Source organism: Falco cherrug, chromosome 8 (genome assembly GCF_023634085.1).
Source record: "Falco cherrug isolate bFalChe1 chromosome 8, bFalChe1.pri, whole genome shotgun sequence".
Classification (NCBI taxonomy): domain Eukaryota; kingdom Metazoa; phylum Chordata; class Aves; order Falconiformes; family Falconidae; genus Falco; species Falco cherrug.
The window spans coordinates 46025105-46041415 of NC_073704.1; the positions used below are offsets into that span (position 1 = coordinate 46025105).

General features: G+C 53.1%; 1 long non-coding RNA gene and 1 other non-coding gene across 2 annotated transcripts; both read right to left on the bottom strand.

Annotated features, from left to right (window-relative positions):
- Positions 1 to 3178: 3178 nt before the first annotated feature.
- Positions 3179 to 4914, bottom strand: LOC114014339 (uncharacterized). The gene is made up of 2 exons (XR_008733571.1): positions 4765 to 4914; positions 3179 to 4414 (listed from the first exon to the last, which is right to left on the bottom strand). It is a non-coding gene; the product is annotated as an uncharacterized LOC114014339 (long non-coding RNA).
- LOC114014342 (small nucleolar RNA SNORA74) lies at positions 3680 to 3883 on the bottom strand. The gene has a single exon (XR_003557801.1). It is a non-coding gene; the product is annotated as a small nucleolar RNA SNORA74 (small nucleolar RNA).
- Positions 4915 to 16311: the final 11397 nt, after the last annotated feature.

Sequence of the window (16311 nt, forward strand, 5' to 3'; positions counted from 1 at the left end):
CGGGGGCGTATGGGAAGGCGCTCGGGGGCGGGGCGGGGCATCACCCGCCTGGCCCCGCCTCCCGGCCGGCGCTGAGGGGGTGCCCGGGCCTGTTGGTTCGCGGCTGCCCTCGGCCTTCTCGGCGCTTCCCGCCCTCGCCCGCCACGCCCGGAGGGCCGCGGGGTGGCAGCCGGCGCGACGGGGACGGTGCACTGTGGACCCTAGGCGAGAAAGAAACGTGTCCCCCAGCCCCGGCAAAGAGGAACCCTCCTCAGACGGGGCTCTCCTCAGGGCTGCTGCCTCCCTTGCTTTCCATGACTGGAAACAGAGGGACAGATAACGCTAGCTAAGCGCTTCGGCCTGTATTTGGCCGAGGTAATAAGGATTTCTTACTGCCACTTGGCCCTTCCAACCCCCGAGCGTTGTCAGTGCTGTAACAGGGCAGGCGCTCAGCCCTGGAGCTCCTCAGGCCGGGCCCTGGCGAACAGGGCGGTTATGCTCTGCCAGCTCAAGCCTAAGCACTGCTCTCAGCAGAACGAAGACGTTACCATCTCAAATATTTAAGACAATGGGCTCTCGATGACTACTACGGTCATTAGAAGATTCTGGTAAAACACCCCTGCAGCCTCTGCGCAAGGCTTTCCCTTTCATCCGAGCCAGCACTGCCACCTTGCGCCGTACGGGGGAAGTTCACCTTCCCTGCGCGCTCCCTGCGCGGCCTGGTTTTGTGACCAAAGTAGCACTCGTACAGTCGGGCAAATACTATTTATGATTTGAAAATCTTTCATAGTCAATCTCTCTCTTTCTAATTTATTTTTTTGGCGAAAGAACGGGTCTCTCCATCATCTGGGAAGCTGCTGTGTTCAGCAGCTTTACAAAGGTGAGGGTGTGTAGCTGAATTCAGTTTCCAGGGGAAAGGAAAAATCTGCCCTTTGAATGCATCACAAGCTGATTTTTCTTCTCTATATGTGGCTGGAGAGCACAATGAAACAATAACACAGAAGGTATTTGAAAAAACTGGGATTGGTACAAAATACATGTTGAAATAATATGAAAGTGCTCAGAGAACAAACACAAGAAATTCAGTTCAAGATAAAAAACAATTAAGTGTTCAAAAACAAACACATAAATCTAAGCTAACAATACTTCTGTGCTCCAGTACTGCTGAGCAGTAAAAGCAGGGCAAAGTGTCTTGGCAAAATGTAAAGCAAACCAGGCACTTTTGCCTAGTAAAAGTCATATATAAATTGCTAAACGTACAGTGTCAATAAACTGAATTGTAAATCACATTAGCATTTCCCAAGTACAAAAGCAGGTCTTGCTCCGTTTCCCTGGGTTGCTTTCCATGCCAGTGTTTTGCTCTTCTTGGATCACGTGGGCGCTCTCAATTTGCTTTGTTGTCCTTCGGTCAAGGACTGACATGGCGGCAAGGTTTTGAACTTTATTGATTGCATTTGCACTGCAGAAGGAGCCATACAGTGCTGACCATCACTACCCTGCTAACACAGCTGCTGTGGTAAGATGCAGAACTCCAGTTCTCTGAGCTTGTACTCATGATGATTACTGGAGAATGTTCTGTGACATTCCTGTGTTTCTTCTTTTTCAGTACCTGCACAAAGCCTGGTGGATTTGGGGAAGAAGTGGGACCCATTCAGCTGCCTGAGACAGGGTGAAGAGCTCTTATGGTGTGTAAGGCATGCGCTGAGTTCTGCAGCCTTTCCCAAGAGCTCTGATGGGATAATCACCGCTGCCAACAGACCTTCTCTGTCCTTTACTATTACTGCCTTTTTTGTTACAGCACAGCCAGGCCTACAGGTCTTGGGTTCAGCCCTGAGATGAATGTAGTAGAGCTTTATCGCAGAAACAGTTTTTCAAGAAAATAAGCCAGTCGGCATGTACTTATTGTCCATATAGCGCATGCTTTATGTGGCTGATGGTAGAGCGTATATTCCTCGATTTTTGCCGATTTCAGGAACACCTGGTGCAGCAGCAGCAACCCATCACAGTGAGGGTGCTTTTTGGCAGTCAGCAGGCAGAAGCCCAGGCCCCCTCAGAGGGCAGCGGGCAGCCAGCTGTAAGGCACCCACGACTCCCCTCCTAGGCAGGTGTTGGGGAACAGACAGATTGCTGGGTACAGCATAAATTCACAGGAAACCTGCTTATTAGTTTTGCAGGTAGAACTTGTCCATATAGAAACAATAAAATTATATTCATGTGCATCAAAGACTTCAACTAAGAAAAAACTTTTTTCCAATAATGTCAAGTACTTCAATAAATATTTCCATATGCATATTCAAAGATCAGCAATACGCAGATGGCAGAAGGGCTAACAGGAGCAGTGTCAGGGACATTTAGAAATAGCCCTGAAAAAAACTCGGCACTGGAATTCATTTATACTAACTGCATGAGAGAAGCACCTACTTGACATAAACTGTCAGTATCTTGTGAACTAACCTGACACGTGCTAGCGTTTTATGAAAAGCCTCACATTTATAAGCTCCAGCCACTAGCAACCTAATTATATTGTCCTGTTATGCTCCTGCAGATAGCAGCTGTCTCATGTCCATTCTTCTGAGTTTGTGTATAGATGGCACTGCAGCTACAGTAGCAGCTACGATAGGATAATTGTAAAATGACTGAAGACCACTGAAGTGTTTTTCAAAAACTGAAAATGTAAGTTTTAGCCTAAATAACTCCCAAGTTTGGATTATTTCATAGACGTGGGGTTCTCCGAAAGTCTGCACTAAAACCATCTTTCCGCCCCCCACCAGTTTCAAACTATTTTACATATTTCACAGCCTTTTCAACTTGACCACCTTTTGCAGGCTTCACTTTCCCCCAGGCCCAGGGAAGGGATAGGAGAAAGTTCCTTCAGGCCAGGAACCAAAGCACGGGAAGGATACCTTACAAACTTGTACTGGCTCTGTACACTGCAGAGATACGCTCCAGACCTTTTTTCCTTTATGAAAAACTTCTAAACATCTGATCTCCTTCAGTGCTGGAGGAAACAAAGCCTTGTTAGAAACCTATCCTGGCAGCAGAGGCCACGGAAGAGTGTGTGTGTGTGGCTGGAGGCATGCCAGGCACCCAGTGCCTTACTCCTGCCTCTCCAGTCGCCCACAGATAAGAATTCAACGTGACTTTCAAATCCTGCTGTACCCGACAGCCTTATGACATAATGAAAACCAAAACGAGCAAGTTTAAATATAAACAAGTTTAATAAATAGGTCACATAAAAATATAATTTTAAACAAGCAGAGAGAGGGGATTAAGTTAACAAATTGTAAATTTAATTCTTGTTATACCTTGTCCCCAACCACCTTTGGTGTTTCAAGTTACTACATCCAGGTGCTGAAAGCAAGTACTTCTCTAGTAGATGCCTTTAAATTGTGTACTCTAAGTTTCTATCTTCTCCATCTCTTTAAAATGGGAATCTTCAAAGCAGCACCAACAGCTTATTTCTTCTGACAACTACTGCTACTCCAGCAAGCCCCCACCTGCAGTGAAACATGCAAACCATTTGCCTGTAATTAAAAAACATACAGTTAACAGGAGTATCTCTAAAGACCCCAAATTCAACACTTAACACTGACCAGTTAGTTAGCTGACTTTCATTTTTATATAAAGGAGACAATATTAAACAGTACATCCGCAACAGAGTTTTTTTTTGTTTTTTTTTTTTTACATTTTCTGACTGTGCATTGTCTGCATCCAATCTAGGACTAACTCCACCGAGAAAGAGTTACTCCACTCTCGAGCATGCAGCGTGCTGCCAAAGCCTGGCACCATCCAGCACCAGAACAGCGCAGGCGGTGCCAGGCGCGGCTCGGCAGCCTGTTTCTCTCCCAGCAGCATAACACTATCCCCAGCACTGAGCAGCAATGGGTAGCTGACTACCGCTGGATGAAACAGAACTCAACGTTGAGTTTTTAAAGGACAGAAGGAAGCAGAGGCCCATCCGCCCCTCCAGCGTTGCAGGCCTCACTGCTAACGCCTCGCATCAGGAGAGCGGCTTCCAGCACTGCGTGCTTTGCTAGATAAACCAGGTTATTATTTCCACCCAGAGCACCAGAGGCTGGCACCGCAGCCCATTTACAGGCCTGCAGAGGCCGTTTATTTTAGTTAGTGTGGCAGAACGAACAGCCTTTTTGCCTGTCTCCCCTCATCGGCTCCTGGAGAGACCTCACCCCCGTAGCTGGAAAGGCCCCTGGGCTCTGCCTGCGCCCAAGTGCAGCTCATCCCTTTGCACCTCCTCCCCGCAGGATCAGGCCATGCCAGCGGAGCGGCCGCCTGCTCAAGAAGGCGCCTCATTTGGCCGGTTCCGCCTGCAACACTCGGGGTTTGTCACGAACCACGCCAGGGTGAGGGGCCCTCACCTGCGGGCAGCGCCTCCCTGCCCCCCGCGCCGGCCTGAGCCGCGCGTCGGCTGGAAGCCCTGCAGAGAGCACTGGAGGAGCATCACTTCAAATATTCAATTAATTAAATCTGTTTTAATAGCGCTGAACAGCTGGGAACTGGCTTGTGGAAGAGGAAAAAAAAAAATCAAACTGAATAATAGGCTGAGAAATTACTTCTAAACGGCACAGCCTGAACAAATTACCCTCCAGTCCCAGGGCCTCAGAGGTTATCAGCCAACGCGGGCCGCCGGGCGCGCCCGCCTTCCCACCATTAATAACAATTAATAGATTTTAAAAAGGGGGAATATTTCCCCGTTTCGGTGTTTCCCGTTTGCAGAGTCCCGGCGGCGGACAGACCCCCGGCGGGAGACCCACCGCTTCCCCTCACCTCATGGTGGCCGGCCCGGCCCCGCGCTACGGCGGCGCCTCATGTGTGCGGGCGCCGAGAGAGGCCGAGCCCCGCCGCGCCGCCCAGGTGCTTCCGCAGGCCCCGCCCCGCCCGCCGCGGCCGCTCCCCAAGGGCGGGCCCTGCGCCCAGCCCGGCCTCCCCCCCGGCCCGGCCTGCCTCGGGGCCCAGCGCGGCCTGCCTCGGGGCCCGCCATGGCCTCCCCCGGCCCGGCCTGCCTCGGGCTGCCTCGGGGCCCGCCATGGCCTCCCCCGGCCCGGCCTGCCTCGGGGCCCAGCGCGGCCTGCCTCGGGGCCCGCCATGGCCTCCCCCGGCCCGGCCTGCCTCGGGGCGCAGCGCGGCCTGCCTCGGGGCCCGCCATGGCCTCCCCCGGCCCGGCCTGCCTCGGGGCCCAGCGCGGCCTGCCTCGGGGCCCGCCATGGCCTCCCCCGGCCCGGCCTGCCTCGGGGCCCAGCGCGGCCTGCCTCGGGGCCCGCCATGGCCTCCCCCGGCCCGGCCTGCCTCGGGGCCCAGCGCGGCCTGCCTCGGGGCCCGCCATGGCCTCCCCCGGCCCGGCCTGCCTCGGGGCCCAGCGCGGCCTGCCTCGGGGCCCAGCGCGGCCTGCCTCGGGGCCCGCCATGGCCTCCCCCGGCCCGGCCTGCCTCGGGGCCCAGCGCGGCCTGCCTCGGGGCCCGCCATGGCCTCCCCCGGCCCGGCCTGCCTCGGGGCGCAGCGCGGCCTGCCTCGGGGCCCGCCATGGCCTCCCCCGGCCCGGCCTGCCTCGGGGCCCAGCGCGGCCTGCCTCGGGGCCCAGCGCGGCCTGCCTCGGGGCCCGCCATGGCCTCCCCCGGCCCGGCCTGCCTCGGGGCCCAGCGCGGCCTGCCTCGGGGCCCGCCATGGCCTCCCCCGGCCCGGCCTGCCTCGGGGCCCAGCGCGGCCTGCCTCGGGGCCCGCCATGGCCTCCCCCGGCCCGGCCTGCCTCGGGGCCCAGCGCGGCCTGCCTCGGGGCCCGCCATGGCCTCCCCCGGCCCGGCCTGCCTCGGGGCCCGGCGCCCGGCCTGGCCTCGCCCGGCCCGGCCTGCCTCGGGGCCAGGCGCCTGGCTCGGCCTCCCCCGGCAGACCCGGCACAGCCCCCCCCGGGGCCGGGCTGCGTAAAAATAAACTCAGTAATCTCGTCAAAAATAAGAAATGGCGGTGAAAGCGGCGTGGCTCTTCCTTCACCTCTCTTCCGGGGTGGAAAAAATACTGGTGTTGAATATTAGCTTGTATGGCATCATGCAGTGCTTGCAGGAGCAAACACTGCTACCTTCTCTAGGCCCCAGCTGTGAGAGACTATTAACGTAATGTTATAAAAGTGCTTTCCATCAGAGCCCAGCTAAGGCAGCAGAGCTGCCTTGCCATGGGGCTGGGCATTACAGCTGTGGCATGTGTGGCCATGGCTGAGGCAGGTGGGGCTGGCTCTCGCAGAACTTGTCTTGCAGTGATTTAGAGAAGTTTCTTCCACCTTGCACAGCATTGCTTTGCTCTTTGCTCTGCGACTGTCACTGTGACACAAGTGCTGCTGAGCCAAAAAAGTCTGATGAGCGCAGAAGGATCACGGTACTAACAGTGCAGTGCTGGAGCTGGAGAAGGGCAGGTAGCGAGTTCCTGTGTACAGGCGGATTTTGGAGCTGAGGGTAATGGTAAAGCATTGCTCTTGCTGTTGCAGGAGCTTTGGGCATTGGTTACACTATGACACAACCCACCCTAGGCTTGCAGCATGCATTTTGTAAGCGTTACAGCTCCGTGCAGTTTCCTCAAGTGGGTGTACTGTGCCAGCAGACAGTAGTTCATGTCCTAATTTAACCCATCCTGCTAATTTATGGGAGCAAAATCTCTCAGACGTGATCCTTCCTTTATTCTGTAACAGCATTTACTCGGCAGGGGTTAAACAGGCTTCTGGAGCCTGTTGAGTTGCTTTGAACACGAGCTGCAGGGCTGTGTTGGGATGCAGGGAGTTCAAGGGAGGCTGTGTCTGGACTAGAGGAGCTCTTCTGGAGGCTGGCTGTGCTTTTGTTTTGTGGTAACTTAAATCTCTAATCTGGCTTGAAAAAAAGCATCCCAGTCCCTTCAGCCTGCAGCACAGCAGTTTCAGGAGAAAAGGACAATTTAGCTTCCACCAAGCCAAGACAAACAGCCCAAGCAGAGGTTTCAGTATCAAAGAACGACGTGATGTTTGCTGACATCGGCTATGGCCTGGGAGAGAGGGAAGGCCAACACAGCTAAGGAGATGAAACCAGCTCTCGGACGGTCAAGCCAGTGCTGTGGGCACTTCTAGGGTATTGCTGCAGGCAGCTGCCCACATCTCCTGTCCCCAGGCCTGGAAGCAGGCGGGAGGTCAGGCAGAAGGACCTGTTTCCAGTCGCAGTGTGTTGTGCTCAGCTCTGCAGAGCAGTCTCTGGCCAGGCTGCTGCAGCACGGGCCGCAGGCACGGCACTTCTGGGCTCAGCCTGTTTCAGAAGCCTTTTCTTATACCCTCAAAGGGATGCAGCTGATGTAGACAGCACATTCACCAGGAAGCGGTGTCAGAAAGGGGCTTTGCTTGATGGCCATGGCAGAGCCATTGTGTTTCACCTAGTGTGACACCTTTCATCCAGAGTTCACAAATAATGTGCTAGCATTTGAGCACACACACCCTTGCCCCTTGCCACATGAGATGAACCAGTACTCCAAACCCAGTTACTAGAGGGGAAGGCTGTGCAGGAACACAGGGAAATCTGTGCTGTAAAGTGAGAGGCTGGTCCTGGCATCGAGAGTTGCTGAGTTTTGGTATTTGGCATTCAAAAAGCTTTTGAAGTATCTCCCTGGTCCTGCTGAAAACATCTTATTATAAGAGGCAAGGCATACTAATTTGGGTCCCATGCTGCACTAATGAGTTATACAGCTTCCAAACTGGAGCTGTCAGTTAGGCAGCCTGTTCCAGGTCTCAACAGAGCTTATCATCCATCCCTGTCTGTGGGCATGTGCCGTCAGTCACAGGCAGTAAGGCCTCCAGTAACAAAATCATGAAGTGCTCTTTGTGTTTGCTATTACTTGTCCCTCCACCGTAGCAGCTTTTCATCAGCCCTGGATGTTCTGCACTGGAGCATAGCCAGGGAGCTGCTGTCCTTCACTAGGTTCATCACTAGCTGGGAAAGCACTGAACTCTCCACCGCTCAGCACCAGCCTCTCTCCCCACATACAGCCGTGGCTGTCGTGGGCAGAGCAAGCCTGGCGCTTCCTGGGATGAGGCAGGGGCTGGCTGTGCTGGGGAGGAGCAGCCCACATGTCACAGCCTGCGTGAGCATCCCCACACCGAGGAAGAACAGCTGCATAGCTATAGAGAGAAACATTAGCTGAATTAATCATTTGCACTCTCTCAAAGCAAGCATATGGGCTTTTCAATTAACAGCAACCTTGTAGCCCCTGACTTGCTAAACTGGGGTGCTTCTGGGCTTTCTGTAAGAACAAGAGCCACACTTCATCTGACTCAACAGAGGGGACCCTGTCATTTCCACTTCGCAGCCATCGTCACAAGATGGCATTGCAGACTTAAAAGCTGAGCCGGAACGGCCAGTGCTGGGAGATCTTTTCGAGACCATGGGGTGTCCAACCCCAGAAGCAGCTGTGGACTTAACCCTGCCTGCTGAGCTCCTCCACCGGGTCTCAGCCCCCAACACTTGCTTTTAATCACGTCCCTTTAATGCCAAGGCTGTGCTTTAAGCACACGGCATGCAGAATGAAAAGCTGCAGCCGTTATTCCTGTAACCTGCGAACCAGCTAATTGCACTGGTTTAAGCTAGTTGTAGTCTTGACAGTTAATGGCATGCAGAGCGCTTTAATCTTAACCTGCAACACCTCCGGCTCTTACAGGGCCTCCTCTGCTCCTGAGGACACACGGTGAATCAGACCAAGCGGTGAAGTAGTTTAAGACATGGCTAAAGGGAGCCAAGGGCAAATCATGAGTGAAATGCTGGGCTCATTTTGTTGGAAAGCACTGTCAGATTTAGAGCTGTCTTTTGTTTGCCCAAGATTTTTTTGGGAGAGCAGTGATAACTCTTTCAATAATTTACAGCTTTAGAATAATAACAGAGAAAAAACCCACTCCTTTTCAATACGGTTTGTTTTTTTTGATAAAGCTTATTTTGAGTTAGGTGCACAAAAAGTGCAGGACGTTACCACCTCTGTGTCCCCACCACTACCCCTGCCCTCATGGGGCTGCAGCCTGCCCTGAGCTGCCTGCCCACCCATGGCAAGACCCACAGCCAGCGGCCACAGCTCAGCTCGTCCCCACTGGTGAGGAAACTCCAGCCCCACACACTGCCCCACCACCTCAGGGGAGGGCATCAGCCACAGTCTCAGCTCACACGGGTCTGCGCTCCCCTTCAGCCCTTGTTGCTGCCCTCAAAGCAGGCAATGCCTTGCCCAGGTCAGGCTGCTATGGCTGTGCTCACCAGCTGGGCCATTGCTGTTTGCTGAGGGTTCTGTGCAGCTTGGATCAGCCCCAGGGGACCAACAGCCCTCAGTGGCCTCAGCCAGCCTCACCTACCACCCCCAGCCCATCACTCCTGCGGTGAGCGATGCTGCGGGAGCGCCTGGCTCCAGCCCTGCCTCTGGCCCCGCTGTCGGATGGACCCCTTGCCTCCTGGAAGGACCCTCAGACATACATGGTAGCTGGCTCTGTTTTCTAGATGGACTTTGAACCTGTGTTGTAGCTATGCCTCCCGCCTCATCTCCTCTTGTTCCTGGGTGGGCTCTGGACCTGGGTCACTGCAAACTGGACCTGGGGCTGCCTGTAACCAGCACCTGGCTGTGCTCAGACCTTGTGGGACTCTGCCTGCTGGTGAGGATGATATTTCTGCTGGGGTCATCTTGGCTCCCCTTAGGCAGCAGCTGACTCCTCCTGCTGTGCCCATCACCTTGTTGCAAGAGGGTAAGTACAAAACCTGTTGATCTCCATGCTAACCCTGCTCCTCTGTGGACCTTCCTGGGTCCCAGTGGGAGGAAGCTGTCCTGCTCTGGTATTCAGTGCCTGTGTTGGGACATGAAGATATCGGGCTGGGTTAACATGAGGCTTGCTGTTCCTGCGTGTGAGCGGGTGCTCCAGGCTTCATCCACCAGTTGCTCCCTGCAAGAAGCAGCTGTGATCTAACTGCATCGTCCTCCCTGGCCAAGGGCCCTGCAGCCTGCCACCAGGGCTTAGTATTTGTCTGTCTTAACGGATCGGTGGCTGTGTGGTTTCCAGGGCTGACAGCTCTCCCCAGCCTTCCCCCGGGGATGGCAGTGGGGCAGGATCTGTTGCTGAGCTGTCTCTGAGGCTGTAGCTGGATGCATCCCTTTGAGCAGCATGGGGAAGATGCTGGTCAGGCTGTTGCCTTCACTGTGGAGCTAGAGAGCAACCTCCCTTGGCCCAGAGGAAAGAGCAATCAAAAAAGGTTATATAAACCGAAACCAGCCTGCCAGAGGGGTGGATGTGCCACTCCGCATCTGGCCAGGCCTGGCTGCGGGGAGAGCCCTGCCTCCCCTCCCTGCCTGCAGCCCCTCTCCCCAGCTGCCTCCCCCCAGGCCTGCCTGGGTTTCATCTCACTGCCAGAGCCCAGGTCTTTCTGTTGTTCAAAATGTACTGAGGCAGCATGAGGAGCCTGTGCAATTCCCCTCTGTTCTCGGTTGAAACTGCTGCAGAGCAGTTTCTTTTCCCATTTTGTCTCTGGCAGAGCCCTGGAGCTCTGCTCCCTTCCCCTCCCATCCCTCCTGTCCTCCTGCTGAGCTCCTCCCTGGCTGAGTCTTCCTCCCTGGCATCCCCTTCCCCTTACAGCTCCTATTCAACCCCCATCTTTTTGTTTCTCTCCCTTTTTCAGTGCTCCCACCAAGAAGACAGATTGCAAACTGCAATCCCTGTTACTCAGTGCCTTTCATCTAACAGATCCTAAGCCACTCTCGCAGCCTGATAAATGTCATCTGCTAACCCTACGGAGGGGGATCCCCCGGGATACAGCCCACCTCTGGGATCTGTGGCAGACCTCACGGCATCAAGCTGCAGGGTCTGAGTTGCAAATGTACAAATGGTAAAGTAGCTGCCCTGCCCCTGAGTGGGGGCATTGCAACTTGCTCCCCAGCCCCTCCACCACCACTGGAGGTTCACCTTAGGAATTTATTTATGCAGCAAGGCTAACCAAAGCAGATCTTCCTCCTTTCAGTGGCCCACCACGTCCCTTTTCAGCAAGGAAGGTCTGTGGGACAAGTGGCCAGGTACACAATTAAGGACGCAGAGGAGAGCTGGAGGTGGGCTTGCACTGCAGCGACCTGAGCACGCAAGTAAGCTGTTCTGGAGCTCTACTCCAAATCATACTATGACAATAAAACCCAGCTATACTGAGTGCCATTTATCTGGTGCTGGTTTAATTCTGTGAGGTCTTGTAAAGCTTGACTTGAGCCCCAAGGGGATTTTAGGCAGTACTGGCACCAGGAGCAGGGAGGTATAAGAATGACCTGTGTATCCTGGAGTCAGGTGGTGAGTAGAGATGAGTGGCCACACCAAGAAAAGCACCAGCCCAGCATTTTAAAGTAGAGCTAACTAGAAACAGCTTATTCCATTTAAAAAAAAAAGGGAAAAAAACCACTTTTAATTAGGACAGAAACCCCCAGATAGGCTCTTTTAAAGAAAAAGCCTAAAAACATCATTTTTGCTTTGATTTGAAAATCGTTTTTGCTCTTCAGACTGTAAGATAAAACACACTTGAATTGATGATGCATTTCACCACAAAAATATATCCCTTTTCATCTTGAAAATGCTGAAATGGGTTGTTTCAAAATTTTCAACATTTATCCCCCTTTTTTAAAAAACAAAATTTTTAATTTAGCTGAAATGTCTTTTTTTTTTTTAAAGGAAACTCTTGATTACATTCCCCCCCCCCCCCCCCAATCGCTTTAATTAGAATTAACAATTACAGCTGATTCTTAGCTGGGTGATAAACAGCTGGACTCCACAGCCCTCTCTGTTCTGGGACTTCCAAACAAGCTCCAGCACTAGCAGGAGTTTAGCCCTCTGCAACATTTTAGACTTGTCTAGTCACTGGAATTAATTTTTCTTCCTTTTTTTTTTTTCCCTCCACTCTTTCTCCTCTGAGGATTAGTTTTTACCAGTGCAGCAGTCAGGGAACTTCACAGTGAGTTGAGATTGCATTGATTTCTTAAGGAAGAAGCCGCATGCTAATTTTTCCTATTTTTCTCCCATAGGGAAAGCAGGTAACAGCTTCAGGAAGGCAGTTGGGTTTGTCGATACTATGTTCATCTGCCAGATGACAGGAAAGTCTGAGATCTGTAGGACCATCATGGAAAAGAAGGAGACCTCAGCTGGCCTGATGCAATGTCTGGAGATGAAACTAGCGTTGCTGGTAAACTTGCACATGGGATTAAAGCAGAATGGGTTAAGCCTGAGAAAAGCATTACGTGAGGATCAGGGGATGGATCAGTCCATGGTCCTGCCAAGAAGGCGGCCAGGAAGAGCATCCTGCTTAAACCAGACCCCTGTCAGACAGAGGGGAACCCTTGCTTGTAATGCACAGGGTGATGCTCGTTGTAGGCAGCAGCTCAGGACCCCCAGGGTGTTGGCTTGTTCTGTGCAGCTCTCAATCTGTTGGCCCAAGCAGCTCTGTTCTCTGCCTCGATCCCTCTGCAGCAACCCCCACCCATTAGCCAGATGGTTCCCAGGCTCGTGACCACGGTGGAGGGCCCCAGTGCCCAGCAGAAAGGTGCTGCAGAGAACCCCAATGGCTTTTCAGGGCTGGAGCCCAGGTCGAAGCCTTCCAGATGGCATCTCAAAGGTGTCCAGGGCCTTCTACTCCATGGTGTGGGGCTGGGGGCTCACCTGCTGTCCTGCTAGTGCTTCCCTCTGTATCCAGGATGATTTTCACACACGCCAGCTCTTTGGGGGCAAAGGAATGAATGCCACAGCCGTGTGAACAGAGAGGAAGGGCATGGTGGTGGAGGGGAAGGGAAGGGATTAGAGCCTGCTCTTGAAACCCCTAAAAGCCCTGTTTTGGGCATGCAGGCAGGTTTGTCTAGCCTTTGCATGCAACCTTCAGAGAGCCAACAGGCATCGGGGAATCCTCCCTTGCCGAAACCAATGTCCCCACTGCCCACCATGGCTCTCCCGCTGCTGGGTCTGGTGCTCTTTGTCACTGCTCATCCCTGTGTTGGCTTGTTGCTGTTATGGGCTGATCTCTTATCCCTGGAGACAAGCCCATGGCTGCAGCCTGTCCCACTCGCTCTTCCTGCTCCCGTGCCAAACAGTTATTGCCATCTTGGATGACCTTGAGGTGGCATTAAGCAAGAGGGAGGTTTCCGTATAGAAATTGCCCTGTGATTAATGGATTAAGAGACTTTGTGAAAATTAAAGCCTTTCTTCACGCTCCACACTTTCAGCTCTTCAGTTGTTGCTTTTTCTCTCCCTTCTGTACAGAAATCCCTGGGGCCCTCGCTTGCCCAATCCCTTTTGCTTATGTTTTCTCCCCACGGTGACCTGGGGATATGGCTGGCAGCACCCACTGTTCTTTGTCACCCAGTTTCCCCAAAAGCTTCACCCTGCCGAGTCCTCGGCAGATCCCACTGCTCCCAGGCCAGCTGCTGCAGAGAGGAGGGTGCTGCAAACACAGCTTATTTATGTACGAAACCAGCCCAGGAGAGGGGCTGTAAATGCCTCTCTACTTCTATATTTATCCTTGCAGCTCAGATGGATGAGGAATCCGATCGAAAGTTTAGATGAAACAGAGAAGAAATGAAAAAGTGTCTGTAAGCAGCAGCTCAGCTGAGAGACTGGCAGCCTTGAGGGTTTCCAGTAGCAAAAAGACTTTCAATTACCATGCTGCGCTGCCGCTCAGCAGTGCTTTCTGTTCCCCCGCCGTGCTGCTGGGGCGGATGGGGCAGTGGGTCCTTGCTGCAGAGCACCCTGTGCCCTGCCATGGTGGGACCCAGCTGTTTTCCCAAAGACTGCAGCCTGGTCATTACGGGCTATGGACCTGAGACCTTTAAAAAAAAAAAAAGGTCTTGTCGGTATTTTACAGGCTGTTTTCTTCCCAGATGCCAGTAGGTATCGTCAGCAGCAGCAGAATGTGAGTGCTGAGGCGCAATAAATATCTCCAGGTAATGAGCATCGTGGTCACTTGCGCCATGGTGGAAAGGAGCTGCAAAGGCTTTGCTAAACAACTTCAGAGCATTCAGTGCTGGGTTTTGGTGATGGATGATGATTTAAAGCCCATTTTTGCAGGGAATAATGGCTCATAACCATCCCCTCTCCTGTAAGTACGTGGCACCACTGAGATTTATGGTCTCCTTGTTTCCACCTTATGGGAAGTGTTTTATTAATCGTCCCTGTGCTTGCTCCCAAACCCCCATGTGCTGTGGCGTGGGGATGCTTCAAATGCGGTGAAAAGGAGGTGGCAGCACAGGATGTGGCTCCCGGGGGAGGCAGCAGAGATGGGTGCTTCCCGGGAGCTTCCCAAGGGTCTGAAGCCTTCAGCCCTAGGAAGGACTGTGGCTGCAGGCCAAGGGAGACTGGCTCGGCCGGGCTGCTCTGCCGGGGGATAATGTGGACTGCAAGTCTGGTCCTAGGGCCCCCGTGTCCCTGGGGAGGAGGCAGGGGATGGAGCTGCCCTGGCACTGTCTGCATAGTCCCCCTCTGGCATCCCATGCTGGTGACTTTATTCTTACCTAAACCCCTGCTTGGACTCCTGGAAAGGCTCCAGCTCAGGTCATTAGAGGTGACTGACTCTAGAAAGGGTCCATGGGGATGCTGCTGCCCTTGTGGTCCCAGCTGAGCTGGCAGCACTAAAAACTTGACGTTCCCTTCACATTGCTTATGTACTTGCTGGGTCCCTCTGCTCTTGCTACGGGCTTTATGCTCCCCTCTGCTTCTAAATCATTTGTGCATGGCTTTGTAGGAAAGCAGCTTTGAATTGATCACTGTTGCCACCTTATCTAATTTAATCCAAATCTGATATCAAACGGGAGTGAGTGAGGGAAGCCCGGTGGGAAGCCTGCATGTGGCAAACCACTTGGCTGTGATGAATGATGTTGTTAATAACCTGTAATGAAATGCTGGAGTCATCTGGCATTGCTGGGCTCTTGAAATGAGGGAGAGCCTGCCCTTGCTCCCCCAAGTGAAGCTGCCAGGCTCCCACAAGGGCTGAGCTGTCCTGTGGATGTGTTTCAAAGGGAGAAGGGTCATCGGGGATTGATACCTGCCAGGATCCTGACCCTGAGCTGTGCCATCATGCATGGGCAGCAGCTCACCTGGAAACCCTCATGCTTCACCCCTGGCCCCGCTGGCAGAGCCTCTCCGTGAGCAGGGACAGCCCCTTGGCTCATCACATCCCACTTACTGCTCCCAAGCCTTTGAGGGAGCCCATGGATGAATCTTGTCTTTTTTTTTTTTTTTTTTTTTCTTTTTTTTGGATGGCAAATGAAATAGTATTTGGGTTGGTGGTGATGAGAGGCTGCAAGCAGGATCTATCTGATCCTTCAGAGAGGCTGATGCTGATGTGGCAGACCTGGTCCTGCAAAAGCTCCCATGTCCCAGCACATAAAATGGATGAGAAAGCATCTTTAAAAGCAAGTGGGGTAACACTGCAGCTGCGATGCCATCCCACCTCATGCCCAGTGTTCACCTCTGTCTTCTCTGGATGCATGTGCACTGCAAAAATCATCTGCTCTGAACTCAGGCTGGGTCATGACTCACTTCTTCGGTTGTAAAGATGTGTTTCATCATTTCAGTGTGGAAAGTGGCTGCTGCCAGCTCTCTGGCAGCAGCGAGGCTGGCTGGGGCAGGCTGGGAGGCAATGCAGCACGGCGCCGAAGCTGCAGATTGTTAAACAATTACACCCGCTGGAGCCTGAATTTCATTTAATCTTTTGGAGCTATGGCATGACAGAAAAGGTTGAGGGGAAGGAAAGGCTGGAGGGGAGAAGTGTTTCAGAAACAATCCTGGTAGGAGAGTCTTCCTAGTGACTGAGTGGCCACAAATTCATCTATTTTGGTGCAAGCATTGAGTGGAAAGCCTGGACCTGTCACCTGGAAACTTGACCTAATGAGTCTCCTGCAGCCTGTAGAGTTTGCTTATTATCTGGGAGAACACCACCATTCATGCCACACAGTCCTGGCACCCTCCCGGGGGAAAAAGACAATCAAAGCCTCCTGAAGGCAGCAGCCTGGTGCAGAAGCCCTGTGAACACGGCAAGGTGATCTGGGAGAGCCCTGGCATGGTGGGGACGGGAAGGTCCCCAGTGCCTGTCAGCTTCGCTCTGCATTGAACAGCATCTCATGGCTTTCCTCTGTGTCTTCCTCCAACCCAAACTACTTGCAGATACTTGAAAAAACCACCAAAACCGAAGAGTTAACTGGTGAGGCACAGCGCTGTGTGGCTTCACAGCAACACCACCTTGTTATTTATTTTTGGACTTAAATTGAATGTCCAGTTATGTGTCTGGGGGTATTCAGCACCAGCCGGGCAACTACATTTCTGACCAAGTTCAGGAT